The sequence below is a fragment of the Rhinatrema bivittatum genome, chromosome 3 (genome assembly GCF_901001135.1).
Source record: "Rhinatrema bivittatum chromosome 3, aRhiBiv1.1, whole genome shotgun sequence".
Lineage (NCBI taxonomy): Eukaryota > Metazoa > Chordata > Amphibia > Gymnophiona > Rhinatrematidae > Rhinatrema > Rhinatrema bivittatum.
This window is the reverse complement of record NC_042617.1, coordinates 583859099-583886998: the sequence shown is the minus strand read 5'-3', so window position 1 is coordinate 583886998 and position 27900 is coordinate 583859099. Positions and strand designations below refer to the sequence as shown.

The 27900-nt window shown below is 44.7% G+C and overlaps 1 protein-coding gene across 3 annotated transcripts in view; it reads left to right on the top strand.

The window, feature by feature from the left end:
- The first annotated feature begins 18989 nt into the window (after positions 1 to 18989).
- SYTL3 (synaptotagmin like 3) overlaps positions 18990 to 27900 on the top strand; it is a 174487-nt gene continuing 165576 nt past the window's right edge. For all 3 annotated transcript variants that reach the window (XM_029596641.1, XM_029596640.1, XM_029596639.1), the window contains exon 1: positions 18990 to 19092. The gene's annotated coding sequence lies outside the window, so the exon portion shown is untranslated. The remainder of the gene's footprint in view (positions 19093 to 27900) is intronic.

The following is a 27900-nucleotide window of genomic DNA, read 5'->3' as shown; positions in this document are numbered from 1 at the left end:
CGCAGAGGCCCACAGGCTGGATAACACCATGCTAAGGATGCCGCTCAGCTGAATGGGGCGTCCCTAGGCGCGGGCACATGACTCAATCCTATTTAAAGGGCTCACGATAGGAAAACCACTGCGGCGCCCACTGATTGATATAGGCTTTCCATTATTTAAGGCCGGCTCAGACTGGCCTCAGATGTCTTGGCAATAGATTGAACTCTCCTGAGTAGCTGATTGCCTCGCTGTTCCTAGTTCCTGATCCTGCTTCTTTTACAGTCTTTGTGTTCCTGATTTCCTGATCCTGCTTCTTTTACAGTCTTTGTGTTCCTGATTTCCTGATCCTGCTTCTTTTACAGTCTTTGTGTTCCTGATTCCTTCCTGGGACTTCAGATTTCCTGCATTGCTGTCTTGTACCTCGTCCTTTCTCCATGTCTTCTTGCTGTTCTGCCTTGCCCCCTTTCGCTTGCATTGACTTTTCTACGTGACCGCAAACTGCTTCTCGACCACGTTGCCTTCTGCCTGCGTTGTGACTTCTGCTTGCTCGTTTTGCCATACCCCGCCTGCCCCTGTCCTCGGCCTGCGCTTATCTCTGCTGTCAGCTGCCTGTCTTGACCTCTACTTGGACTAACTTTGCTTTCTGCCTGCTGGATGACCTTGCCAGGCTTTTTAGCTCTGGTATGCAAGTCTACACAAGGAGATGTGATGCTAGCATTAGCTCTGTAATCTGATAAGCACCGGATGTCGAGTATGCTTTTGTAAATATTGTTTTCTTAGTTTTGTTTCCCTAATGATAAGTTCTGTCCCTGTATTAGTATCATTACAGTTGCTCTTGATACAATATTACTCAGATAAACAGTCAGCATTTGTATTTCACATTAATTGGAGGGATTGCTGGAAAAAGCAGAGTGGGGAGAGAGGTAAGACCCCAGAAATCCCCATACAAGGCCACTAGCAATAGGCCTAAAGGCCCTTAGGTATTGAGAGCCCTGGATTGGCCTCAAGGCAAGAGTTAAGAAAGCAGAAGGTCCGAAGGTCACAAAGACAAGGTACAAGATAAGAGTGGCTGGGTCAGAGAGCCAAGGGTGACTCCATGAAGAGGCAAGGTGGTTTTGGCAAGGCTGGATGACATGGTGCTGGAGCTTGGGTGTGATGAGGGCAGCGAGGAGAAGGAGCTTAGCAAGACTGATGATGAAGCTCGCCGAAGGCCTCTGCAGGTGAGGAGGATTCATAGCAGGCAAGACCATGGCACGGAGAGACTGCATGGCAGGCGAATCTGTGACATCAACAAATTCTGAACAACTAGTATCTTACAAGAAACCAAAAGATAAAATAATATTTATACTGTTATAGTTCACAAGGTTAAAAAGACTATTTTTTCTTCCAGGTATTTTAAAACTAAAAGAAAATATGTTACTCTGTGATATTTTTTCATCTCAGACCAAGAAAATGTTAGAGCAACATAACCAGCCACAAAGCATTCCGATAAGCAATAAAGTCCCTTCAAGAATCCAAAAGATAGGGGGAACCACGTGATGTGCTCAACTGAGCAGCAGCTTTTTGGTGAAGCTCCAGCCTGACTTTTTTTTATTTCATTTGTCCATAATAAATACAGCACAGCGTTGCCATAATTAGCTCCAAAGATGTTCAGAAACATTCAACCCCGAAGATATGGACTGAGGGTCCTGAAAAGAAAAAGAAATTGACTAAAAAAATAGACTCCGGAAAGAGATACTAGCAGCGTGGCCAAAGAGTTGTCATCTGGAGAGGAAGATAGCACGGAATTTCATGTACTTTCTGCATTGGAGGATGCTCTTAAAAAATGTTTGATATTTTTTTGGAAAAAATAACTAAAAATATTGATGCTAAACTCTCAATAATGGTGGAAAAGGTTGCCAGCTTAGTTGAATCAGTGCGGAAACAAGATGAAAAGATAAATAACATTGACCTTCGGATCCATGATTTAGAAACTGCTCTGACAGAATGTGAAAAGAAAATAGATAATATTTATTTACGCTTTTTTTATACCGAGGTATAGCTAGTTGCCTTCACTCCTGTTTACATCATCAACAACTATTACATAAAACAGTGTGTGAACTCGAAAAACGTGAAAAAACATGCATATTCATTGTTACAGATAAACACCAACATAACATCTAACTGACAGGCCGATACAGTAAGGAGCGGTAGGAAGAGCTGCGTTAGTGCCGGGCGCACCCGCGGTTGCCGCACGCACAGTCCGGCTCACCTACCGCTCGATACTGTATTTAAATAGCTTGCAAATGCAAGCCGCGTCCAAGAAGCGTCTGTGAAGCGTTAGGCCCGCGCAACCCATTTTACTGTATAGGCGCTTAATACAGCGCCTATACAGTATCCTGGGTGCGCTGGTACCTGTCATTTGAAATGTCATTTCAAATGACAGGCACCAGGAAGTGGATCCCAACGTTAACCCATGAAAACCTAAAAACCTAAAATCCCCTCCTCCCGAAGCGGCTTGACACGTGCCAACTTACCTTTTGTTGTTTTTCAGCCCTTTCAGCCTTCTCTGCCGTCCTCCAGAGGGTGCAGCCGGCGGCGAAAGCGGCTTGCAGTGTCACGGCGTCATGCCCACCCTTCCATGTGCTTTCATTGGCTTGAGCGCCCAAATTGACGGGTTATTATGAGTTTTTGCCTCTATGGCCAACTTCATTTCAAATTCTCTCTTCGCCTGTCTTATCAGTGTTTTACACTTAACTTGAAAATGCTTATGTTTTATCCTATTTTCTTCAGATGGATCCTTCTTCTAATTTTTGAAGGATGGATTTTTGGCTAAAATAGCCTCTTTCACCTCACCTTTTTTTTTTTTTTTGTAATAAACTGTTTATTCACAGGGTAGTCATCAATAAAAGAGAGGCACAGCCAATACATGGAATAAAAATTATACAAAGAAAAAGAACAGTCATAATATAGGCAATACATCCATCACATCAAAGCAACCCCGTCTTTTTAACCTTAACAAAACCACGCCCAACCCCCCCTCCCCCCCCCCAAGGAAGAGAAGCAAATAGCAAAAGAAAAACGTTGTGCAGAAATGAAAAACATATGAAACGAAATCAGAGAACATGGGCAGCAATAAAAACCCCCAATATCCTCACGGCCAAATACAAGGCCGCACTCAAGGCTATAGTAGCATACAAAAAACCCAAAGGGGGCAGTCCCAACCACGGAACGCCAGTGGAAAGGTATGTTCAAAGAGGAACCTGACAATGGGACAGTTGCCACTGCTGATACCATTTCCAAGGTGCAGCAAAACGCGCTAAGCGATCATACTTAATTGCAGTTAATTTCTCCATATAGTACACCCAGTGAAGGCGCCTCAAAACACTATCAAACGGGGGCACGTGGGCACTTCGCCAATCACGAGCAAGGACCCCCCGTAGGGCCATGAGAGCTGCCTTCACGAAGGAGCATTGAGATTTAGGCAACGTATCCACAGGAAAATTCAAAAGCGCAATTTGAGGAGATAATATTACTGGGGTGAGCAGCACCTCACTGAGCCAGCTCTCTAGCTGATGCCACAGAGGCCGGAGGGCAGGGCAAGACCACCACATATGAAAATAGTCGCCAAGCTGTCCACAGTTTCTCCAGCATTGAGGACTTCTGCCAGAGAACATTTTAGCCAGTCGAACCGGCGTATAATACCATCGTACTAAAACTTTATAACTATTTTCCACTAGGGAGGCCGAAATAGTACTCCGGCTAGTCCGCAAAAAGCACTGGTCCCAATCCTCTGCCGGGACTGCAATGCCCAGGTCTTTCTCCCAGGCCAGGAGAAATTTTGCGGAGTAGTCACTCACCGTGTTTAGGACACCATAAAGTTTAGAAATAACTCCCCGCACCTGATGCGCTTTATCACACATACCCTCAAATAAAGATTTCCCTTTAAGCATATCCGGGAACACCTCTTTGGAGTACAAAAAATGTCGCAATTGGCCATAGGCAAAATAATCCGTAGAGGGAAGGAGGAACCGCGTTTTAAGATCATCAAAAGACATAATAGTATCCCCCTTCCAAACCTGTCCCAGGGTAGTAAGGCCTTTCGTCGCCCAGTGTGAAAACACCTTCCCATCCCTCCCCGCAGGGAAGGCCGCACAACGACGAATAGCGGTAGAAAAAACATAACCCCTGGGGCCCACCTCACCTTTTAACCATGACGATAATTGTTTTGCCTTCTTTCCACCTTTCTTAATGCGTGGAATACATATGGACTACACCTCTAGGATTGTATTTTTAAACAATGTCCATGCCTGTTGAACACTTTTAACCTTTGCAGCTGCACCTTTCAGTTTTTTTTCTAACTATTTTCCTCATTTTATCAAAGTTTCCCTTTTGAAAGTTTAGTGTAGAGCTGCAGATTTACTTATTGTCCCTCTTCCTGTTATTAGTTTAAATTTGATCATGTTATGATCACTGTTGCCAAGTGGCCCCACCACCATTACCTCTCTCACCAAATCTTGCGTTCCACTAAGAATTAAATCTAAAATAGCTCCCTCTCTTGTTGGTTCCTGAACCAATTGCTCCATGAAACAGTCATTTATTACATCCAGGAACTTTATGTCTCTAGCAAGTCCTGATGTTACATTTACCTAGTCAATATTGCGGTAATTGAAATCTCCCATTATTATTGCAGTGGTTTGCTTTCCTGATTTCTCTTAGCATTTCATTATCTGTCTGACCATCATCTGTCTGACCATTTTGTCCAGGTGGATGGTAGTATACTCCTATCACTATACTCTTACCCAACACACATGGGATTTCTACCCATATAGATTCTACTGAGCAATTAGTCTCTTATATGATCTTATATGGACTCTATACTCTCCCGGACATAAAGTGCCACACCCCCACCAAGTTGATCCTCCCTATCATTGCGATATAATTTGTACCCTGCTATAGCACTGTCCCATTGGTTATCCTCCTTCCACAAGTCTCTGTGATACCAATTATGTCAATCTCATCATTTGCTACTATACACTCTAACTCTCCCATCTTACTCCTTAGACTTCTGGCATTGGCATACAGACATTTCAAAGTGTGTTTTTTGTTTGTATTAACAACCTGCTTTTCAGTTGTTTGGGATAATTCGGAAATCATTAGCTTCGGTGATTTTTTACATATAAGCACATGGACTATGTCTGCTTTTAATGGAACCTCTCTGTTGGGATGCCCTAACTCTCCTGTTTCATTAGTATCCTTCAAGGATACATTTCTCCAAACCATGCATTGCTGAGTGACTGTCAGCTTTCCCCCTTGTTCTAGTTTAAAAGCTGCTCTATCTCCTTTTTGAAAGTTAGTGCCAGCAGCTTGGTTCCAATCTAGTTAAGGTGGAGCCCATCCTTTTGGAAAAGTCTCCCCTTTCCCTAAACGTTTCCCCCAGTTCTTTATAAAGCTGAATCCCTCTTCCCTGCACCATTGTCTCATCCACGCATTGAAACTCTGGAGCTCTGCCTGCCTCTGGGGACCTGCACGTGGAACAGGAAGCATTTCAGAGAATGCCACCCTGGAGGTTCTGGATTTCAGCTTCCTACCTAAAATCCTAAATTTGGCTTCCAGATCCTCTCTCCCACATTTTCCTATGTCATTGGTGCTCACATGTACCACGACAGCCGGCTCCTCCCCAGCACTGTCTATAATCCTATCTAGGTGACGCCTGAGGTCTGCCACCTTCGCACCAGGCAGGCAAGTTACCAGGCAATCCTCATGTCCACCAGCCACCCTGCTATCTACATTTCTAATAATCAAATCACCAACTATGATGGCCGGCCTAACCCTTCCCTCCTGGGCAGTAGCCCTGGGAGACTTGTCCTCCGTGCGAGAGGACAATACATCACCTGGAGAGCAGGACCTTCATTCCTTCATCCAGGAACAGATGAGAACCCACACCTCTTCTGTAAGGAGTCCTTACAGTTCTTAGACTGAGACACACCACACCTTGACTTGGCATGCACTGAGCCTCTGGGAAAGTATTCAGGTACAGTATGTTAGGCAAGCGAAATCTTAAAAAGGGAAACCAAAACTGGGATAAGGAGGGTGGAAAAGTTACCAGCTCTGATACACAAAACAAGAACAGGTTTCCAGTCTGTACTGGGTCCGATAAGTCCTTCAAAGGGTGAATGTTCTCTGTCTCCTTTCTGAACCCAGGCCCCAATCCAGAGACACCCCGCCCCCCCCCAGAGGCTTTCCTCCTGAAAATAAACAAAATCAGGGAACAGCCATGGACATACTATTCCTAAAAGGATCAACTTAAGATTCCCCACCAGAAAATGGTAGCTAGAGTTTATATAGCTAGGAACACACCACATGGGGGAGCTAGAGACCCAGATTAAGTGTTCTGTCCTTTCCCCAACTGATTGGAGCAGTCCTTCTGGTAGATCTCTGCAGAGGTCACTATTCAGCCAGCCGTGTCCAAGTAAAAGTATCCAGACAACTTTGGGTAACTTTATCTGGATATTCGCCCCAGATTTTCACTGGCTGAATATCTAGTCTAAAGCTAGCCAGACAAAATTGTCTTAGGTAACTTTGGGAAGTGCTGCCTATGCAAAGTGCCCAGGGAATGGCCATAATGCTGCCTTTTTTTTTTTGTGCCAGCAAATTTTGTCTGGGCAATAATTTGCTCAGACAAAATGTAGCTAGGGAAGAAAAAAAAAATGTAAACTATGGGGTTTGTCTAATTATCTCCAAAGGTTAGCCAGACAAACCATTTGAAAATTAACCTCTGAGTTATTCAGATTTTCCCAGTGAGCTGAATAAAAGAAAGAGAACATCCTGTTGAAAATAAACCGTTTTCTGTTGTGGCAGGTTTTTGGGTGAATTGTTTTTAACTTGTAAGAGGCAGAGGAAGAGGCTTCAAGTTCTTGTGAGTGGTGGGAGGAAGGGGAAAGTGGGGACTGGGATACTGGGTGGGAGAACAGTGTTTGGATTGTGGCATAAGAGGGGGAAGGGTGGGGATTCAGAGATTGGAGTAGGGGGGCAGAGGGAAAACCAGGACTTGGGGGGGTAAGTAGAGGGAGCAGAGACCGAGCAGGAATTGAGGTGAGGGAGGTCTCAGGGATTGGATGGGGAGGGATAGATTGGTTGCAATTATGAGTGTGGGGGGGGGGGTGTCAGATGGAGCTATGTGTGGACTGGATAATCTGTAAAAAATAAAAGGGGAGCCCGTCCACAGAAATTTGAAGGAAAGAGAGAGAGGAATATAAATGGAAGGGGGAGAGGAGTAAGACAATGGATGGAAGGAGGGAGAAGGGGAAAGAATGCTGGGAGGGATGGGGAGAGAGAATGCTTGGAGGGAGGAGAAAAGGGGAAGTGAGTGCCTGCAGAGAGGGAGAGAGTAGAGAGAATGGATGAAAGGGAAGGAGAGAGAATGGATGAAAGGGAAGGAGAGAGAATGGATGAAAGGGAAGGAGAGAGAATGGATGGAGGGAGAAGGGGGGATAATGCCAGCTGGAGGGTTGGCAGGGGAGAGAGAGCACAGTAACGTAGTCATTGACTGCAGATAAAGACCAAAATGTCCTTTGAGTCTGCCCAGCACATTTTTTAAAATGTTTTTTTTTTTAATTATTATTATTATTTTTTAAGGGTAGTAGCAATTACCACTCCATGCAGGTCACCCCCAAACAGAAGGTTTTATGTCTTATCATTGTTAAATTGTTATTATTGTACTTATTATGCGGCCCTTTTTGTTCACTACGTTATCCCCTGCTGCTCCCTCCCCCTTTCTTTCACCCCTAGGACAGTCTGTATTGTTGTTATCGTACTCTTGCTGAGCTCTGCTATTGATTATATAATAAGTTATCGTTACCTGTACCTCCTGCCAGGTACTTGTTCCTATCTCGTTTCTTCCCTCTGCTCTCCTTTCTCCGCCGTCGCTTCTCTCCTCTCTTCTCGCCTGCTCCCCTCCCCGTTTTTTGTATTTTCCATTCTGTGAGTTTATTATGTAAACCGGCGCGATGTTCTCACGAACGTCGGTATTAAAAAAGTTCATAAATAAATAAATAAATAAATAAATAATAAAGTTACCCCTTTTGTTCATTTCCACTCTCTGGCCATCAGGGATCCTCTGTATTTGCCCCACATCCCTTTTGAATTCCATCGCCATTCTTGGTTCATTACCTCTTCTGCATTCCATGCATCGACCACCCTTTCTATTTCCTTGTCGCATTGCTTTGCCAGGTCTCTCTATTTCCCAGTTCTTGCCCATGTCTATCATCCCCACCTCCCCCAAACACAAGCAACTCCTTTGCATGGCTGTGTCAGGGATGGGGAAGTGCCATCAACAGTTTTCAGCCAGGGCACCACTTGCCCTGATCCCTGTAACATATAAATTGAAATCTATCAGATACTGTACCTAAGGGCTGGAGGGAGTGTAGCCGATTTTTTTAAAAGGAAAACTTCAGATCAGCAACGAAGCAAAATGGTGGAAACTATTCTTAAGAACAACATCACTGGGCCTACAGATAAACGGTTTACTGAGGAAGAGCCAGCATGAATTTAACAAAGGGAAGATGCACCTAACTAGTATATCAGGGGCAACGAAATGCTTTTTTAGTTGGGGAGGACCAAGCAAACCAGCCTCTGTCTTCCCTCTGCTCCCCCAACCCTTGCCCAACCCACTGCTGCCCTCCTCTCCTCCTCCTCTTCCTGCTGATCAGCATGAAAGGGAGTTGAAACTTGCTGTTGGCCCTAGTCCCGTCCATGTTGTTCGTGCTCTCCCCTGCCTCCAGGCCTTTCTTTCCATTTTATTTTTAAGTTTAATTGGAATTCAAATACACAGATATTTGAAATGAAAAAAAAAGGAGAACATATACAATACATGTTCACAGAGGAGAAAATATACCCATTCTATGCACTCCCAATTAGACCACTATAAGGGGAGATCCAAGAGAAATAATGCCCAGGGTGACAGACATGATAAAAAGAAATGGGCACAAAGGAACTTACTATTTGAGTACTGCCAGCTTAACCAAATATCGAAATGCAGCTTCTCTAATGACATTCAAGGCTGATTTTTGGTCTCTTTCTAAATCCAGGAAAAATCTAAATTGGGATGGTTCAAAAAATATATATTTGATAGCAGCCATCACAATAATACATTACTGTTGCACGTCCTGGCCATGCAAGGCCCACGCCCGGGTCTGCTCACCTCGCTCTCGCTCCAGCAGTTCCCGGTCTGACCTCTCCCGCGGCCGCAGCCAGCTCCCTGCGCCTGCGGTGCCTCGTGACGGCGTCCCCAGGCCCTTTTGGGGCCTTCGACCTCCCAGCGCTCCTCTCGGCGTGGCTCAGCGTCCTCCTCTGTGTCGGGTCCGCCCCTAGGCACGCGCGCGCAGACCGCCCAGCCCCTTAAAGGGCCTAGGACGGGAAACTGTTCCACGGCACGCAGCCATGACGTCACCTGACCTTAGTATAAAAGTAAAAAGGCGAGGCCCTTTCCCCAGAACCTCGCCTTGGCAAACGGGTCGTCACCTCAGTGTGAAACTGGTTGCCGTCCTTGTTCCTCTGCTTGTTCCAGTGTTCCTGCGTTCCTGTTTTGCTCCTGTGTTCCCGTGGTCCTTCCTGTGTTCCAGCGTCTGTTCCTTCATTCCTGAGTCTTGTTCCACGTTCCGCTACCCAGGTTGTACCTTCTCGGACTGATACCCGGTACTGACCTTGGCCTGTCTCTGACCTCGCTTGGACTGATACTTGGAACTGACCTCTTCTTGCTCTTGACCACGCTTGGACTGATACCTGAAATTGACCTTCGCTTGCCATTGACTACGCTTGGACTGATACCTGGAACCGACCCTGGCTTTGGCTGACCATCCTCGGATGAATACCCAGGCTTTGACCCTTGCGCTCCATTCGGACACTCTCTTCGCTTCTCTTGTGACCACCAGGCCTGCCTGCTTTGACGCTGCCTGCAGCCTTCTTTGAGCTGGACCACTAGGTGTTGCTGTTATGGTTAATGGTGTTTGGGTGGCTCCTTGGACACTGTGGCAGCTGACCACGCCCAAGGGGGGCAGTCCCGTGAGGGACCACGGTGTCAGGCTAGACTCTGGACATACAAACACAGATTTGAATCTTTTATTAAACAGTTTTGGAAACCACCAGAGGTGGCAGTAGTGAGTAGTGGATGTGGAGCCCGGCTGGGCGCGTCTCCCACAGAACGCTGGAACAGCAAATCCTCTGCAAGGCTGTGCTGTAGTGGAAAGAGACAGAGTTATGAGTACACAATGAGAAGCATTCAGAGTCCCAGGTAGAATTAGGAGAAGCTCCGAGACAGGGAGAGCAGGCCCTCGAGGAGCGAGTACCTGATTCCTTAGAGTAGAGAGACTCAGTTGTTTAGTACTCATGTAGCAGTAACAGAGATTCCACTAGAAGAGAGGTCTGGCACTGGAGCGGAGGGCAAGCTCTCAAGGAGCGAGTACCTGATTCCAGTGAAGCAGTACTTGTGGAGTAGATGGTATCTGTACTCACTGATGGAACTGTTAGTGAAGTCTTCCAAGAAGAAGGGTTTGAAGATGCAGGCAATGACTCAGGGAACATGGGCCTTTGAGGAGCAAGTACCGGTTTCCTGATAGCACCTGAAAGAAGCAGAAGAGGCCCCTGAGGAGCGTGTACCCCATTAGTAACCCCAAAGGGTGTAAGAGTTCCAGAAGCACTGGAGTGGCAGTGTAGCTTTGGTACGGAGAGCGAATCCCATCTGTAAGGTATCCGTTGCTAACTTGATGAGCTAGCAAATACTGTAGGCTTAAATATCCGGGAGGTATGACATCATATCAGGGGGACGCCCTTGAGGTTCGCGCCAACATGAGAATAAAGATGAGGGCAGCGTGCGTGCGCGCACCCTAAGGTACCTTGGAGGAGCATGGCATGAGGCAGCACCCAAAGCCGGTCCGGGGACACCGGAGAGGATGACAAACAGATGCCGCGGCAGCCAGTAGTCCGAGGTGAGCGGGAGGTGCCACAAGAAGAGAGAGGTAGGCGGGGCGAAGCCGTCGTAGACCGACAGTCGCAACAGTACCCCCCTTCAAAGGGCGGACTCCAACTCTTTTACCAGGTCTTGGTTTTTGAGGATGCATCTGATGAAACTGAAGAAGCATCTCTTTATCCAGGATATTAGCCATCGGCTCCCAAGAATTTTCTTCGGGGCTGTAACCTTCCCAAGAAAGAAGGTATTCCCAAGATTTGCCATGTCTTCTTACATCCAGAATAGCTTCAACCTTATATTCAAGGTCTTCTTCTGTGTCGATAGAAGTTGGTTCAGGAGACTTGGATGAGAACTCACTGAGAATGAATGGTTTCAGAAGTGAAACGTGGAATGGATTTTCAGAAGCGAAACGTTGTGGATTTTCAGAAGTGAAACGTTGTGGATTTTCAATCCAGGTGGTAGTTTCAGACTGTGTGTAACATTGCCAATATGTTGGAGGATTGGAAACGGTCCAACGTAGCAAGGAGCAAATCGAGTGGAGGGTAACTTTATTCTCAAATGCTTGGTTGATAGCCAGACTTTGTCACGAGGTTGAAATACAGGCGCTTTAGAATGGTGAGCGTCGTAGGATTTCTTTGCTCGTTCACCCGCTTTGATTAGCATATCTCTAGTCTGAGTCCATAATTGATGGATATCATCAGCAGTGGATTGAGCTGCTGGGGATGACACTGAGGCGTCAGTGGAAGTGGTGGTGAAGGTAATCGTCCATATACTACCAGAGGTGGCAGTAGTGAGTTAATTATTTTAATGTTCTTCTTTTGTTATAAATTTTAAAATATTTTATTTATATTGATCATGAAGTAGATTGTATTTTTATTCTAACTTTGTTTTATTATTTTTATCTTATTTGAATTTTTATGTTACTACCATTGTAAACCGCTTTGGCCAGTCTTGTATTGGTAAAACGGTATATAAATATTTTAAATAAATTTAAATAAATAAATAAATAAATATTCCACTTCAAATGGTGATGATCCAGTGGATGACGCTGGATGTGAGTTAATGGCGAATTCTGCCCATGGTAACAGCTCGGCCCAGTTATTCTGACGGCAACTCACATAGGCCCAAATGAACTGTTTCAGGGTCCTATTCATCCTTTCAGTTTGGCCACTAGATTGTGGATGATAGGCAGATGTATAATCCAGAGAGATGTCAAATAGTTCGCACAAAGCCTTCCAGAATTTTGCCGTGAATTGAGATCCTCTATCCAAGACTATGTGCTTCGGTAGGTCATGAAGGCGAAAGATGTGGGCGATGAAGAGCTTCGCAAGCTCCAAGTCTGAGGGTAAGCCAGGCAGTGCCACAAAATGAGCCATTTCACTGAAATGGTGAACCATCACCCAGATAGTTTTCATTCCTCCAGAAAGAGGTAGATCAACTACAAAGTCTGTAGCGATGTGAGCCCATGGCTGTTCCGGAACTGGCAGCGGTTGCAGCAATCCCCAAGGCTGACCAGAAGTAGGCTTATGTTTTGCACAGTTGGAGCATGATGCTACATAGGAGTATGTGTCTTCCTTGATAGTAGGCCACCAATAGTACTTCTGTAATTTCAGCAGGGTATGGCAATGACCAGGATGGCCAGCCAACTTGGAATCATGAGCCCAGTGTAGAAGTTTCTTTCTGTGGTTCTTGGGCACAATCATTTTACCGGCAGGCACAGAATGGGTAGCCGCCAAGATTACTTTCTTCGGGTCGATGATGTGCTGAGGTTCTTCAGGAACATCCTCAGAGAGGAAAGAGCGTGACAGGGCATCAGCTCTGGTATTCTTGTCTCCAGGGCGATATTTGAGCATGAAGTGAAAGTGATTAAAAAACAAGGACCATCTGGCTTTTCTGTGGTTAAGACATTGCGCATGACAGAGATATTCTAGATTCTTGTGATCCAAGAATACGGTAATTTGATGTTGGGCGCCCTCGAGCCAAGGCCATCATTCCTCGAATACCAACTTAATAGCCAGGAACTCTTTATCTCTGATCCCATAGTTCTCTGCAGGAGAAAATGTAGCGAGAAAAAGGATCAGGGATGTAAGGCTTTAGAATCTCCAGTTTGGCTTAACATGGCTCCTACTCCAACATCTGAAGCATCAACCTCCACGATGAAGGGTCTATTGGGGTCCAGGTGACACAGACATGGCTCAGTGGAAAAGGCAGTCTTTAATTTCTCGAACGCGGAAATGGCCTCCGCAGACCATTTAGAAGCATTGGCCTCTTTCCGGGTCATCGCAGTTAAGGGCACTGTCAAAGAAGAATAGTTCTTTATAAAGCTTCTATAATAGTTTGTGAACCCCAAAAATTGTCTCATGGCCTTCATACTGGTAGGTTGAGACCAATTCTTGATACTCTCTAATTTTTGGGGATCCATTTGGAAGCCTTTCTTCGAAACATATTGCCAAGAAAAGGCATAGATTCTTTGTGAAATTCGCACTTTGACAACTTGGCGTAGAGGCAGTGTTCTTGAAGTCTCAGTGATACTTGTTTGACATCTGCTAGATGACTAGACATATCTTGTGAGAATATCAAGATGTCATCTAGGTAGACAACGACACTTTTGTACAGAACATCCCGCAGAATGTCGTTCATCATGTTCTGAAACACAGCGGGAGCGTTGCACAGGCTGAAGGGCATTACCAAATATTCAAAATGGCCATCTCGAGTGTTGAAAGCTGTTTTCCACTCGTCGCCTTTGCGAATGCGAACCAAGTTATAGGCTCCCTTTAGGTCGAGTTTTGAGAATATCTTGGCTCCTTGAAGTTGATCAAAAAGCTGAGATAAGAGGTAAGGGGTATCGTTCTTTAATCGTGATCTCGTTCAGACCTCAATAGTCGATATAAGGACGCAGTATGCCGTCCTTCTTCCCCACGAAGGAGAAGCCTGCGCCTGCAGGAGACTTAGAAGTTCTAATGAAACCTTTTTGCAAGTTTTCCTCAATGTAATCGGACATGGCCTCTACCACCGACAATGGGTAGACATGTTCCTTAGGAGGTTAAGAACATAAGAACATAAGAAAATGCCATACTGGGTCAGACCAAGGGTCCATCAAGCCCAGCATCCTGTTTCCAACAGTGGCCAATCCAGGACATAAGAACATGGCAAGTACCCAAAAACTAAGTCTATTCCATGTTACCCTGGCTAATAGCAGTGGCTATTCTCTAAGTGAACCTAATAGCAGGTAATGGATTTCTCCTCCAAGAACGTATCCAATCCTTTTTTAAACACCGCTATACTAACCTCACTAACCACATCCTCTGGCAACAAATTCCAGAGTTTAATTGTGCGTTGAGTAAAAAAGAACTTTCTTCGATTAGTTTTAAATGTGCCCCATGCTAACTTCATGGAGTGCCCCCTAGTCTTTCTACTATCCGAAAGCATTAGGTTTCAGTCTTATGGCGCAGTCATAAGATCTGTGCGGCGGAAGGATGTCAGCAGCTTCTTTGGAGAAAACATCATAAAATGATGCATACTGAGGCAGCAGTGCTGGCATCACTGGAGTTGTAGGCATGCAGGAGATAGGAGAGACCTCCTTTAAGCATTTGCCATGACATTCTGGGCCCCAACGGGAGAGTTCCAACATAGCTCAGTTGAATTGTGGCATATGCAACTGCAACCAGGGTAACTCCAGAATGATAGGGTGCATGGCCTTCTCTAACACAAGAAGGTAATTGACTCTGTATGGAGAACTCCGGTGCAGAGGGATACCGGTTCGGTACAACAGGTATCATCACCCGGTAAAGGCTCTCCATCTATAGACGATAAAAGTAGTGGAGTCTTCAAAGTGGTGAGGGGAATCCTCAAATGTTCCACTAGTCGTCGAAGAATAAAATTTACTCCTGCCCCTGAGTCCACCAGGGCAAGAGTCTGAAATTCCAGAGGTCCGCAGATCAGAGAGACAGGGAGAGAGAAAGGAGGAGAGGGTGTAGTAAGGCCTAAGAAGAGTCCTCCTGCAGGATTTAGGCCTGTCGGTTTCCCGGACATATGGGGCATGTTTGGACTGCATGACCAGCTTGTCCACAGTACATGCACAAACCATTCCTCTTCCGAAGTCTTCTCTCTTTGGATGTCAGGTGACTGCGACCAAGTTGCATCGGTTCTTCACCACTGGCAACAGGAGTCAAAGGAACCATCCTGAGAGCAGGCTTAGCACAGCCTTCCTTCTGAGCAGGTCCTTTACAAAGCTTGAGCTCTTGCACCTTGTCATGAAGCCGGTGATCAATTCTAGTAGCTAAGGCCACTAGTTCATCCAGCGAGTCAGGTATCTCACGTTTGGCCAGCTCGTCCTTCAAGCGGGAATGCAGACCTTTGAAGAAGAGAGTTCTCAGGCATCTAGGGTCCCAATGTAATTCTGTCGCAAGTCTTGAACTCTATAGCGAAATCAGCCAGTGGTCGGTTGCCTTGCTTCAGGTCCACCAATGCAGAACCAGCAACAGTATATCTGGCAGGATCATCGAAAACGGATTGGAACAAGTCCATAAATCCGTCAATAACCTGAAATATGGGGTCTTTGCGTTCCCACAGCGAAGAAGCCCAAGTCAAAGCCCTTCCATCCAGCTAGGATAGAATATAAGTAGTCTTGGCGTAGGCTGTGTTGTTATTTAGAAGAGTTGTGGGTGGATCCTTGGACCAGTGGCAGATGACCACGCCCCCGGGGGAAGATCCCGAGAGGGACCACCGGTCAGGCTCAGAGTTAGGAGTTAGGAGACAGACACACAATAGTTCTTTTATTAGACAGTATACTGAACCACAAGAGGTGGCAGTAGTGAGCTGGAATGCCCGGCTGGGCTGTAGTCCCTCAGGTACTGAACAGCGATCCCTGGAGGCTGAGCTGCAGCGAAACTGAAATATAGTGAGCAGGCAGGGTATGCAGAGTTCATGTACCGAATCTGATGGTAACAGTCACTCAATGTCTCATAGAAGCCCAGGAGCTGGAATGAAGTAGGCCCTCGAGGAGCGAGTACCTGGTTCCAGGGAAAGCTCTGAGAGAGCGATGGTAACTCACAGATGTAGTAGGCAGCGATGACTTCCAGGCAGAAGTGAATACGGAGCAAGTCTGGGAACATTCTGTTTGCTTTTTTGACTGCCACAGCACACGATTTCAATGTGTTATCCACTATGACGCCTAGATCTCTTTCTTGGGTTGTAGCACCTAATATGGAACCCAACATTGTGTAACTATAGCATGGGTTATTTTTCCCTATATGCATCACCTTGCACTTATCCACATTAAATTTCATCTGCCATTTGGATGCCCAATTTTCCAGTCTCACAAGGTCTTCCTGCAATTTATCACAATCTGCTTGTGATTTAACTACTCTGAACAATTTTGTGTCATCCGCAAATTTGATTATCTCACTCGTCGTATTTCTTTCCAGATCATTTATAAATATATTGAAAAGTAAGGGTCCCAATACAGATCCCCCACCCAGCACAACGCGCCTCTGCCCACCAATCTGCTCAAAATCAAATCGAGGCAGAGCCAAATGACCAATTTTGTCCCCTGCTCAACGCTTCACCAAGTGCAGAACTAATCTGCCTGCCATTCGCACTAATGGCCCTCCTAGACATTCCTGCCCCCCTGCCCCTCACCCCACTGCCACGATAACTCGCCTTCAACCGCTTCACTTCTATCAGGAGCCAACCCCCCACGCTGGAATGCTACTTCTCACACGCCGAGTCCTCACCCCAAATGTTGACCCAGGCTTGAGGCACCCCCCCCCCAGACCAGTCCACCTCTACCGCTCCCACCATCATTCAAGCTATGCCCAAACTCAACACCAATAATGCCACAAGGAGGAACGGAATGAAACGCTAAGGACCTATCCCAAGGCACTTAGTAATATTAAATTTTCCCAGGAGGCAGTGCTCCCCCTGGAATATGCCTGAATTCAACACTGATTTTATGTCTCTAAGGGCCTCATTTTCCAAGGAGTTACCGCGTGTGATAATTGCTAACATTTGCGTTACAGCCGGTAAAGGTTTATTATGGTTCTGGACAGGCCTGTTTCAGTATGGGGGGGAGGGAGAGAGAGAGAGAGAGAGAGAGAGAGAGAGAGAGAGAGAGAGAGAGAGAGAGAGAGAGAGAGAGAGAGAGAGAGAGAGAGAGAGACTTGCTATAGTGCCACCTCCCTAGACAGGTATTTGTATCCCTATGGGAGGCCCACCTAGTAACTCGAGGTGAGGGTTAAGTATTAGTGTAGGGGGTTAGGGGCCACTTTCACATTCAACATGAGACGTACGAACAGAACAGTGGTCTCTTGTGAAGATTTGATGACCTACGGAGTGAGGAAACTCACTCCAAGATGAGATTTGGGCAATGTTCTCTCCACCTAGCTTGATGGACTCTCTACCTGGGTAACAACAAGCTAGGTGGAGAGAACATTGCTCTCTCTCTCTCTCTCTCTCTCGGCTTTGACCCTTGCTTGTCTCAGACTACTCTCTGGACAGATTCCTTGACCCTGACCTTGTCTTCAGCCGCCTGCCCTGACCTTAGCTTGAACCTGATCTCGTCTCCCATGAATTGCCTTTGGACTTGGACTACTTTTAGGCATCTGCCTACTCACAAGACCAGACTTAACTTTGTTTCTAATCGCTTGCCTGCTTCTGTCTGTCCGGGCTTCTGGAACCTGGCCTTGTCTTCGACTTTGCTCCTTTGGACCCTGCATCTCTGCTGCTTCCTGGCACCCTGCCTTGGACACTGTCTCCGGGACCAACCACGCAGAGGTCCACCTAAGACCAGCCGGCCCTGGTACCCAAGGGCTCAACCTGCGGGGAACGAGGGTTGGTATTGGCGAAGCTGCAGTCGGCCTCCGCTTCCCGCTCGGCCCCACCTCCCAACGGTGGGAACCCATGGGGGTTTCCACACGGGTAGCGCCAACTCCACCTCAGGCTAAGGGTCCACCTCTGCAACAAAAAATAGGCAAATGCCTTTCCTATCATGGAATCTCCTCTATGAGAGGGATACATGTGACATGTGGCAAGAAAAGGTTTTCAATGATCCACTATAGGGTTTGACTTTACACAGGGGGGTCTGTTTTTAAAAACCTGCTGAGCAGGTGAGATAACTCAATTTAGCTGAATTTTTAGCCACACCTAGCTAGCTTTGTGGATAAAAATTCAACTCTATCTAGTTGATCATTGTTTTCTGGCTAGATTTTGGGCCGTTGTTTGATTAGTACTAAAAATTCACACTGACTGACTAAATCAAAGATTCAGTTTGGGCACCTTATCATTTAAGGTATATAAATTGATCCAGTCAGATGGGGGGATTTTTAACCGGTTAGATTTATTGGGATAACTTCAGAAGATAACCAGATACATCTTTAGAAAATCTACTCCAAACCTTCCCCCCCCCCCCCCCCCCCCCCCCCCCCCCCCCATAAACACAGAATGAACAAAGGTCTTAATGAATCAGGTCCTATTATGGAACAGAGAAAATAAATATTTGAACATATTTAATCTCTTTTCTAGTGTTTGTTCAGATGAACTCAAATCTGATATTTTTTCTCTTTCATCAACTGGCCAAACGTATTAGTAAACCTGTTTAGTTCTAGTAATGTGTCTTATAGTCCACTGCTCTTTTTTTATAGAGTGAGTCCTGGGGGCTTAGAGGTTCGCTTGGCTGGTCACTGATAGGTATTTTTAACTACCGCTAGACATCATTCAGAAACTAACTTACTCATTCAGGCTCTGCTGTTTCATGTGGTTTCTGCTGTCCTTTTCTGGGGAGGAAACCTGAAGCAAATTTAGCTAAACATGCTGTAAAATTTTGTCTCCAAACGAGCCTGCCTAATATTTTTTAACTGTTCATTTAATCTGACAGTCAACACACGGCTTATCCTGACCATGACCCAGCCAGCTGTTTTGTAACCTCTTCCTAGGTAGGAAGCCTTGAAGTTTAAGAGGACCATGCCATTGAGTGAGGCTACTTAACGTAGGATGTGGCTTAGCAGCACCGAGAATGCAAGTCCCTGGGGTCTCGCTGGTGCCTCTACAGGAAGGAAAAGGTTGATGATGTCACTTCTTTCTACAGCAAAGCAAAAGAAAAAAAGTTAACTCCTGTCCTCTCCTGAGTAGTGAGCTGCGTGCGGATCCTGAGCTCTCTTGCAGCGGTAAAGGTGCGTACTTTTTTTTTTCTTAGGGGAAAGCAGGACTGTAAAATCTGTAAAGAATATGAAGAGATCTAAGGAAGGAAACAGTCTGTAGCTGCCCTGTAAAAAGCGTTACTGGGAAAAGATAGAGAGAGAGAACAGTATTCACTCTACTATTTATACCACTGTAAGAGGGAGCACTTTTAACTCGGAGTGGGATTTGGACGGTGGGGCAGGTTTAGGGGGACAGTTTTACATACACAGTAGGAGATACAAACAGCAAAGTTGACATCACTGAACAGAAGCTCACCTAAAGTATTTGGCACCTGGGGCAGATGCTTCTTTGGCAACCCCCCCCCCCAATATATAATTTTAAAATTTCCTAAACATGGACACATCAAATAACACCAAATAATTAAAACTAATAAGGGTTTTAAAAATCTTCCACCCTCCATATCTGTCATCCTAAGATTGTTATAGACTGGGGGCATGCACACACACACACACACACACACACAATATGCTCCCTCTCTCTCATACACACACACACACACACATGCTTGGTGAGAGACAGAGGATGAATGTTGCGTGTGTGTGAGAGACACACATATACTTTGTACCTCTCTCTCACACACACTTCCTCTGTGTCTCTCTCACACACACACTTCCTCTGTGTCTCTCTCACATACACACTCCCTCTGTGTCTTTCTCACATACACACTTCCTCTGTGTCTCTCTCACACGCTAACACACACATACCCGCACACACACGTACACATGCTTCCTCGATCTCTCTTTCACGAACAGATGCAAACAAAAACTGAACTGGAAACCACAAGCCAGATTCTGTATGCAGTGCAACAATGGAAAAGCAGAAAAATCACTATTCCTCAAAACAATACAATCAAGAAATATAAATCAATCAGAATAGTAAAACTATTCTTTCCATTAAGACACCATTCTTTCCATTAAGACACCCACCTGCCATGACAACACAAACATAACCATTCACTACAGAAAAAATTGCACAAGAGACGACCTTATATCGGCTCTCGCCAACAAACTTGACCACCTAGAGCTCACCAATGCAGACACAGCGCTTACCTCATGGTTTGACATCACCAATAGTATAGCCAACACCACCTGTCCCCTACAATCCAAAAGTGTCTGCCCACAAAACAACAAGAGTAAGAAACCATGGTATTCCCAAGAGTTAAAAAATCTCAAACAACTCCTTCGGAAATCTGAAAAGATCTGGCGCAAGGATCCCTCACAAACGCACCTGGCACAATTTAAATCCTCCCTAAATCTCTATAGTGACAAACTTAACAAGACAAAGCGAGACTTCTATGCCAACAAAATTCATCAATTCCAATACAACCCTAAAGTATTATACGATTACGTGAATTCCCTCACTAAAACAGCTACCCCTCACATCCCTGATGTAGTAGCCAAATCCAAATGTGAAGAACTTGCCACATTCTTCCAAACCAAAGTGGATAATTTGCTATCCAAGTTCTCTTCCTCTGCCAATCCTACCAACCACTTCGAATCTGACAGCAATCAAACAAAAACCAGCAATTACACCAATGCCCTCTCCTCCCTAGACTGCACTTCATCATTAGAAATAGAAACCTTTATCAAGAAAGCCAAACCTTCCACCCACCCATCTGACATCATACCCACTAAACATCTTCTTACAATACCCAACATCATTGCCAAACCTTTAACAAAAATCATCAACCTATCCATTAGCTCTGGACAGGTGCCGCTCCCCCTGAAGCAGGCAATAGTCAAACCTATTCTAAAGAAGCCCAAACTTGACCCTTCTGATCCAGCTAATTATCGCCCCATATCCAATCTTCCATTCATCTCTAAACTACTTGAAAAAACTGTCAACAAGCAACTCACAGAATACCTAGAAGAAAATCATATCCTGGCCTCCGCACAATACGGTTTTCGAAAATCTCATAGCACTGAAACTCTTTTACTTTCCCTGACAGACCACATTATCAAAGGATTTGAGAAAGGGCAATCATACATTCTTGCCTTCCTTGACATCTCCTCCGCATTTGACACCGTTAGCCACCCCATTCTCCTACAGCGGCTAACTGAAATCGGTATTACAGGTGTTGCCCACAATTGGTTCAACTCCTACCTTAGTAATAGAGATTACAAAATCCAGCTAGGAAATCACGTATCCAAGGCCATCCCCCTCAACCGAGGTGTCCCTCAGGGATCCTCCCTATCCTCAACCCTATTCAATATTTACATTCTGCCCCTCTGTCACTTCCTCTCCAGTCTAAACCTCCCTCATTACATATATGCTGATGATGTTCAGCTGCTTATACCCATCACTGACTCCCTAGCAAAAACCATGGACTTCTGGAATGAAACCCTCCATTCCATTAACAATCTCCTTTCCTCCATCCACCTTGCTCTTAATACCAATAAAACTGAAATTATGCTCATCTCACCCCAAAGCCAACCAATCCTCCCCCCTTTTCCTCAGTTCCAATTTGCTCAACAAGTCCGTGATCTGGGTATCATTCTTGATGGTCACGTCACACTAAAGAAATTCATAAATAACATTCTAAAAGACGGCTTCTTTAAACTCCACACACTAAAAAAAACTCAAACCCTTATTACATCCCCCCCGATTTCCGTACAGTTCTCCAAACCACAATCTTCGCCAAAACCGACTACTGCAATTCCCTACTCCTCAGCCTACCTAATAATGCCATCCATCCCATTCAAATCTTACAAAACACCACAGCCCGGATCTTGACCAACTTACGTAGACATGACCATATTACACCTGTTCTAAAAGACCTACATTGGCTTCCAATAGCCTCCCGCATACAATATAAGGCTCTCTCTCACATCCACAAAGCCCTATACAATCCCGAAATGAACTGGTTCAATGAATCCTTCCGTTTACACCAGTCTAATAAGCCCACCAGACTAGCACATCTCGCAACCATGCCTATCCCCTCTCCTAAACTCTATAAACTCACTTCCACAAGAGCCCGTGCACTATCGATAGCCGGGCCGACCCTCTGGAACAAAATGCCTGTTGAACTACGGCAAGAAGAATGCCTCAAATCTTTCAAGCGGAAGCTCAAGACCTGGCTCTTTGCAAAAGCATACACTTAATTTTTCACTATACCTCACCACTGTTCCCACTCTCCACACTCCTCCCCTGTTTCCCATTCTACTGCCCCTCTCTCCCCTCCCCTTTTCTCCGCCACCTTCTTTTCTTTCTCTCTGCCCCCCCTCTTTCCTCGCTCTCCTCCCTTCTCTTCCCCATCTTATCTCCTAGCCTGATTAAAATTAACCTCATAGTTTTCTTTCTTTTGTACATATGTATATATTTGCAAATTTTGTTTAAAATTTTTTTGCAAAACTTCCCATATTATTGTTCCCCCCTCTCGTTAATGCCTTGTTATCATGTTTTTTACTGTTCAATGTAAAGCGCCATGCCGTGCGTTTGTTTTTGCGTTACAATGTGAACCGATATGATATCCTGGATGAATGTCGGTATATAAAAATTTTAAATAAATAAATAAATAAATAAATACTAAAAAATATATATTTCAAAACAGCTGATGAATAGAATAATATTCAAAAATTAGAATCTCCTGTACAAATTTTTAAAACTTTCCTAAACATTTATTTATTTTATTTATTTATTTAAGGTTTTTATATACCGGCAATCATGAGCACATATCTTGCTGTTTTACATGGAACGGGAGTGCATTAAATACAACAACTAGAACTGTGGTGATCGAAGGAGCAGTTACAAATAACAAGGGTAGCAGAACTTGGATAAGAAGGAAGAGATAGGAAAGAATAAACGGTTAAACGGTATACAAATAAATTAAATGCTATGTAAAAATGGCATGATTAATGGCTGAATATTTGAAGTCCTTGGTTTGTATCTATAACGTGATATTAGATTGTGTCTGGGAAAGCTTGCTTGAATAACCAAGTCTTAAGTCCTTTCCTAAAAGTTAAGAGGCAAACATTGATAACATATTTCAAAACAGCAGAAATAAAAATACCCAATAATTAAAACTAATAAGGATTTTAAAAATCCCCCATTCTTCATACCTGTCACCCTGAGATTGTTGTGAACTGGGGAACACACACACACACACACTCAGACACAAACAAAATATGCTCCCTCTGTCTCTCATACACATACATGTTTGGTGAGATTCAGAGGGAGCTTGAGTGTGTGTGTGTGAAAGAGACAGACACACATGTTTCCTTCATCTCGCTCTCACACATTCACACTTCCTCTCTACCTCTCACACACAATTCCTGTCTCACCCAGGCACACACACACATGCTTCCTCTCTCTCACCCTTACTCCCGCACACAGGCACCCTCTCATATATATACACAGGCACACACACACTCTTTTATACACTCACCGTTCCATACATACACAGGCATCCTCTCATACACACACACATACAGGCATCCTCTCATACACACACACCCACACTCACATAGGATCTCACATAGACACACACATGCACACACATAGAAACATAGAAACGACGGCAGAAGAAGACCAAACGGCCCATCCAGTCTGCCCAGCAAGCTTCACACTTCTTTTTCCTCATACTTATCTGTTTCTCTTGGCTCTTAGTAACCTTTGGTTCTATTTCCCTTTCACCCCCACCATTAATGTAGAGAGCAGTGATGGAGGTGCATCCAAGTGAAATATCAAGCTTGATTAGTTAGGGGTAGTAGGGGTAGTAACCGCCGCAATAAGCAAGCTACACCCATACTTATTTGTTTACCCAGACTATGTTATTCAGCCCTTATTGGTTGTTTTTCTTCTCCCCTGCCGTTGAAGCAGAGAGCTATGCTGGATATGCTTGAAGTATCAGTTTTTCTTCTCCCCTGCCGTTGAAGCAGGGAGCTATGCTGGATATGCGTGAAGTATCAGTTTTTCTTCTCCCCTGCCGTTGAAGCAGGGAGCTATGCTGGATATGCGTGAAGTATCAGTTTTTCTTCTCCCCTGCCGTTGAAGCAGAGAGCTATGCTGGATATGCATAAAGTATCAGTTTTTCTTCTCCCCTGCCATTTAAGCAGAGAGCTATGCTGGATATTCGTGAAGCCCATGCTTCACGCATATCATATAGGCTTTCACTCCTTCACACAAGCTCACACACATCATGGCCTCCTGTTATCTTCAGGCTGTGGTGGGAAAAGCTCCACCACAGCCTGAGGACCTCCTACTATTTTCAAGCTGTACGGCGGCAGGCGGCAGGAGAGGCCATGGGCTGCCGGCTGGGTAGACTCTGCCGGCAGCCCACCATCTCCCCGGGTGTGCTGCTCTGGGCCTGTTCTCTTCGGCCAGCAGGGCATGGGCTCCCTGCTGGCTTGCTGCTCCTGGCTGGAAAGTTTCTTCTTCCCGGGTGATGACAAGAGGTTGATTGGTTGCACAGTCGCTGGCACCCCCCTCCTTGACGTCACCCGGAGTGGACTGCCCTCCTCGCCCCCCCCCCCCCTTAGCACGCCTCTGTCACTGAAGATTTTCTGCTGTTTAAATCGATGAAAGGTACAAGAGGAGTTGATTTGTACAATGCACTCTCTACCTAACTAGGTCGTTTGCATAAGGTTTAATTCGTTAGCTATGGTAGTGGTTCTGTTTAACCAGTCATTTGTTGCGATGTGGCTATTTGCGTAGTTGATGTGTGTTAATTCTTCAATTAGTCGGTCTTTAAGTGTATCGGTGTTGAAAGGGGGACGGTATGAGAATTCAGCTGGTTCTATGTTTTCCATCATTATTGGTCTTGAGTGCTTGTGTGCTTGATCTGAGAGCTAATAAGGAAGTGGTCTGACCATGGGATTTGTGTATATTCGGTTTTTATGTTTTCAAGGAAGCTACTGTTAATGAAAGTAAGATCTAATGAGTGGTCAGCTTTGTGTGATATTAAAGATACTGTCTACCATGGCTGGCTTTTGGGGTATGTGACCTTTGCAGGTGCACAGAGTGCCATACACTTTGAGGCAGTGACACAAGCCTAAATTTTATCACTGGGGGAGCAAGATTGGGTAAGGGTCGTGATGAGAAGGAAAGGGGGAGAAGAGATCCATGAAAAGGCTGCAGATGGTGGAGAAAGAGAAGCCAATATTTTTTCCTGGAGAGGGGCGCCAATTTCAGTTTTTGCATTGGGTACCATCACCATTTGTTTGAATTCAGAACTTGTAAGGGATAGACAAAGACAGACCTTAATGGCAAGGGAGGGAGACCACAGATCAAGTAAGACCTGTGATACCACAGAAGGCAGGCACAAATGGGCCAACAGATCCTTATCTGTTAATATCTATGTTTCCCTATATGACTTTTGTTTTGCAAAAACTATTAATAAAAACTTTTTCAGGTACATTTGAAGCAAAAAGCCACTGGTAGATCAAGGGATAAAAGGGGCACTTAGAGAAAACAAGGCCATAGCCGAGAGACTAAATTAATTATTTGCTTCAGTCTTTACTAAGGAAGGTATAAGGGAGACACCCATGCCAAAAAGAATATTTAAAGGTGATGAATTAGAGGAAGTGAAACAAATCTCAGCAAACCTGGAAGATATAAAAAGGCAAATTGACAAGCTAAAGAATAGCAAATCACCTGGAGCAGATGGTATATATCCCAGAGTGTTGAAAGAACTGAAAAATGACATTGCAGAAATACTATTAGTAATTCATAAACTTATCTTTAGAAGCATCTATGATACCTGAAGATGGGAGGGATGCCAACTAATGCCAATTTTTAAAATATAATTACTGAACATATAGATAATCAAAGTTTAATGGGACAAAGTCAACATAAATTTAGCTAAGGGATGTCTTGCCTTTCCAATCTGCTACATTTTTTTGAAGGTGTAAATAAACATGTGAATAAAGGATGAGCAAATTTATATAGTTTATCTGGATGTCCAGAAAGCATTTGGAAAATCCCACATGAGAAATTTCTGAGGAAGTTAAAAGTCATAGAATAGGAGGATTAGGAACTGGTTAAAAGATAGAAAACAGAGAGTAGGGCTAAACATTTAATTTTCTCAGTGGAGAAAGGTGAATAGTGGATTGCCCGAGGGATCTTTTCTGGGACCACTGCTTTTTAACAGATTTATAAATGATCTGGGAATGGGAGCAACAAGCGAGGTGATCAAATTTGCTGATGGCACAAAGTTATTCAAAGTTGCTAATTCACAAGAGGATTGTGAGAAGTTGCAAGAGGATCTTGCAAGGCCGGGAGTCTGGGCACGCAAATGGCAGATGAAATTAAATGTGGACAAGTACAAAGTGATGCACTTAGGGAAAAGTAACCCAAATCATAGCTACGCAATGTAAGGTTCCACATTAGGAGTCACCACTCAGGAAAAGGATCTAGGCGTCATCATGGATAATACGTTGAAATCTTCTGCTCAATGTGTGGTGGCAGCCAAGAAAGCAAATAGAAAGCTAGCAATTACTAAGAAAGGAATGGAGAATAAACAGAGAACATCATATTGCCTCTGAATCGTGCCATGGTGTGACCTCATCTTGAGTATGGTATGCAGTTTTGATCACTGTATCTTAAAAAAAGATATAGCAGAATTAGAAAAGGCACAGAGAAGGGTGACCAAAATGAAAAAAAAAGAATGGAATGATTCCCCTAGGAGGAAAGGCTAAAGAAGTTAAGACTTTTCATCTTTGAGAAGAGACAGCTGAGGGGAGATATGATAGAGGTGTCTATAAAATAATGAGCAGAATGGAACTGGTGAATACAAAACAGCTGTTTAGTCTTTCAAAAAGTACAAAGACTAGGGGACATTAAATGAAGTTACTAGGTAATACATTTAAAACAAATAGAAGAAAATATTTTTTTACTCAATGCATAATTAAACTCTGGAATTTGCTGCCAGAGGATGTGGTGAAAGCTATTAGTGTAGCTGGGTTTAAAAAAAGGTTTGGACACATTCCTGAAGGAAATGGTCATAAATCATTATTAAGTTGGACTTCAGGAAATCCACCGCTTGTCCCTGTGATAAGCGGCGTGCAACCTGTTTATCTTTTGGGATGCTACCAGCTGCCTGTGACTTGGCTTGGCCACGGTTGGAAGCAGGATACTAGTCTGACCCAGTATGGGAATTCTTATGTTCTTTTGTTCTTAGGTAGGGAGCCTTCCAAGAGCTGCAAATAAGTTTAGCCCCAGTCCCAGTCAACTCTTGGTCACGAGAATACACAAGGAGGGTCACAGACCTCTTGGGTTCCTGCACAGGAGGAAAAGATAGTCTTTTCAAGCTCCTTAAGGTTTTCTTCTTCACACAGTCCAGTCACCCAGCAAAAATCATCAGACTTCCACTCAGAGCTGTTCTTCAAAGTAAAAGCCTTTACTGAACTGGCAGGCAGGAAAACAAAATCCCAGACTCTGGAAACACCAGGGACAGTGCTCAGTACCGTAACTCAAAGTTACGGTACTGAGCACTGCGTAGAAAACAAATCTCTTTCCACACCTTTCTCAAACAGGTAAGCTCTTAGGGGAATGCACCCTTCCTCCCCGGGCCCTTCCAGTATCTTTCGGATAAATAGATCTTCTCTGCTCTCTCTCACTTCTTTCTCTTCGTTGAGCCTCTGGCTGATCTATTTGATGAGTCGGCAACTCTGTGGACATTTCCAGGGCAGGCTGCTTCTTTTGTAGACTCTGAAGAATTTCCCTCTTCCTTTGACTCCTCAGACTTGGAGTTTTTTCATAAAACACTTCCTCTCAGAACACACTTGGAATCCCAGGACTTCACCCTCTTGTACTCCTCTGTCCTTCCTCCCAGTAAGGCCTGG